This window comes from Myotis davidii, unplaced genomic scaffold (assembly GCF_000327345.1).
Source record: "Myotis davidii unplaced genomic scaffold, ASM32734v1 scaffold215, whole genome shotgun sequence".
Classification (NCBI taxonomy): Eukaryota; Metazoa; Chordata; class Mammalia; order Chiroptera; family Vespertilionidae; genus Myotis; species Myotis davidii.
The window spans coordinates 362,651-365,299 of record NW_006286975.1 but is presented as its reverse complement, the minus strand read 5'-3'; the positions used below and the strand labels follow the sequence as shown (position 1 = coordinate 365,299).

Below are 2,649 nucleotides of genomic sequence, written 5' to 3'. Positions count from 1 at the left end.
ATCCCACTTCTAGGAATATATCTTAAGAAATCAGAAACAAGAGTCAGAAATAATATATGCACCCCTGTGTTCATAGCAGTACAATTTACAATAGCTAAGATCTGGAAACAGCCCAAGTGCCCATACTCTTACCATTTGCAATAGCATGGATGAACCTGTTAAATGAAATAAGCCAGTCAGAGAAAGGATCTCACTCATTTGTGGAATCTAATGAACAAAATAAACTGATGAATAAAATAGATCCAGAGACTTAGAAGCATTGAACAGACTGTGGAACCTCAGAGGGAATGCAGGGGAGAGTGGGTGAGTGAGAAGAGATTAATCAAAGAACTTGTATGCATATATGCATGACCCATAGACACAGACAATAGGGTGGTAAAGGCCTGAGGCAGGGGGCAGGAGCAGACTAGAATAAGTAATGGGGGGGAAATAGGGACATATGTAACACTTTCAATAATAAAGATATTTTTAAAAAGCCTTGAAAAGATCACACTGTTTGCAAGTAATTTGACTGTGTTCCAGAATAAATCCCAAGACTATTTATAGAAATACAAAATATCCATCATCCAATAAGATAAAATTCACATAGGACATCCAATTGAAAACTACCAGGCATTCAAAAGAAGAAGGAAAGAAATAATAAGGAAAAAAATCAATCAAAACCAATTCAGAAATAATACAGATTATAGAATTAGTGGACAAAGACTTTCAAACATTATTTAACTGTTTCCAAATGTTTAAGAAGCTAGAGGAAAGATTAAACATGTTAAGTAAGACATGAAAGACATTAAAAATTCCCAAATAGAACTTCTAGAAATGAAAAGCTCTAAGCTTGAGATGATATACTAGTAAAAGTCCATGTAGGCAATTGAGACTTGTATGGCAGCTCTGTGATAACAAGGTTCCTTAGGTCTTGTTGCTCTATCATTCTCAACATATAATTTCCAATTTATGGTGCAAAATGGCTGCTCTAGCTCCAGCCATCATATCTTTATTCCAACCAGGATTGGAGACTAGGCGAAAACAGTATGTCCCTCCATTTAAAGACACTTAGAAATCACATGACATCACTTTCCCTCATATTACACTGGCCAGAATTTAGTTTCAGGGTCATACTTATATGAAATTGAGAATAAGAATTGTAGTTTTTATTCGGTGTGGCTAGGTGCCCAGCTAAAATGTCAGAGTTATCACTTGGTAAACGATAGAAGAATTAAAATAGGGGAACAAGTAGCCATCACTTTTCAAGTTGAAACTCATATCAATGCAGGAGAGGTTCTGATCCAGTTTTAATAACATTATGGCTTCCAGCTTAAAAATAATGAGACTGGCCAGTGGTTAGCTCCATCCTGGCTCGGTTGCCATGGCAAAGAACAACTTCTTGTGGCACTACACAGTCTCTGATCCTTGGGCCCACCCCAAAGGCTACACTGAGTGCAAAATGACCAACCACACAGTCCATCTCAAAGAGGGACCCAGAGGATGTCAAAAAGGTGGTGGTCTGGAAGTAGTACAGTGACTTCTGCAGGCTGCACAGAGACCTGGCCTACACATTGAAACCACCACCTGGAGGAGTTCCCCAGGTCCCAGGTGTTTGGCGATTCGAAGCCTCTGATTGAGGAGCTGTGAAAGTGGGAAGAGAACTTGCTTCACTTCACTGTGCATATCTCTGCACTCAACAACAGCCCTCAACTCAAGGAGTTCTTCTGAGGTGGGGATGTGATATGGCCCTCCAAGGTATCCAGAGATCTTCACATTCTGCCACCCCCCTCTGATCCCCACTCTGCCCCCTGAGGAGCCCCAGATGCCACCTGATGCTTACTGGTTGTCCACACTCTCTGCAAAGAAAAGGGGCCTTGATAAGTTGGAGGTGTCAGCAGACCCCCTGCCATCCAGTCCTTCTCAGGAGACCCTCGGTCTTTTCTTTAACTGTGGGAGCACCAAGGAAGTGCCTAGTTCCCCTGCCTCACTGAGAAGAGCTTGCCTTCTTTGACCCTTTCTCCAAGGAAGGGGTTAAAGGCCCCAATCCTATCCACATAGGTGACCTGGCAACAACGGAGGCAGAGTCTGAGAGTCTGGACCAGGAACCCTGGGAGCCAGGAGGAGGAAGATGATGAAGAAGGAGAGCCAAGCCTGCCTATCTGAGCCAAGCCACAGTGCTCATCATTCAGGCCCTGCAGGACCAGAATGTAGGTGACTACCCTGCAGCTCTGCAGGGTAACCAACCAGGAGGTGTGTACATCCTGCTTCTGGGAGTTCCTGGTAACCAATCATCTGCTCACTGAGAAGGTGTAAAGAAAGCAGCCAAGTACCTAAAGTGGTCAGAGGAAATCCTGCACATGCACCTTATCCAAAGTCCCACCCTGGGAGGGAGTGGATACTTCCCCAGGACATGAGCTCCAGCATTATCAGCCACCTATTACTTTCCCTGGAACCTGGCTCTATCTCTAGGTCTTGCAATTCTGGAGGACATTTCTGTATGTAAATGGACTAAGAATGAGAAAAATAATGACTTCTCAGTTCCCTGACCACCCTGTGGAATCAGGGACTCAGACTTCTGTCCCTGCCTTCCTCTATCTTGATGTGTGAGTAATAGGTCTGGTCACTAAATTCTCTGTTTTTTCATCTAGAACAGGGGTCTGCAAACTG

The 2,649-nt window shown here is 43.5% G+C and overlaps 1 pseudogene; it reads left to right on the top strand.

Annotated features, from left to right (window-relative positions):
* Positions 1-1,363: 1,363 nt before the first annotated feature.
* LOC102773978 lies at positions 1,364-2,396 on the top strand (annotated as a pseudogene).
* The last annotated feature ends 253 nt before the right edge of the window (positions 2,397-2,649 follow it).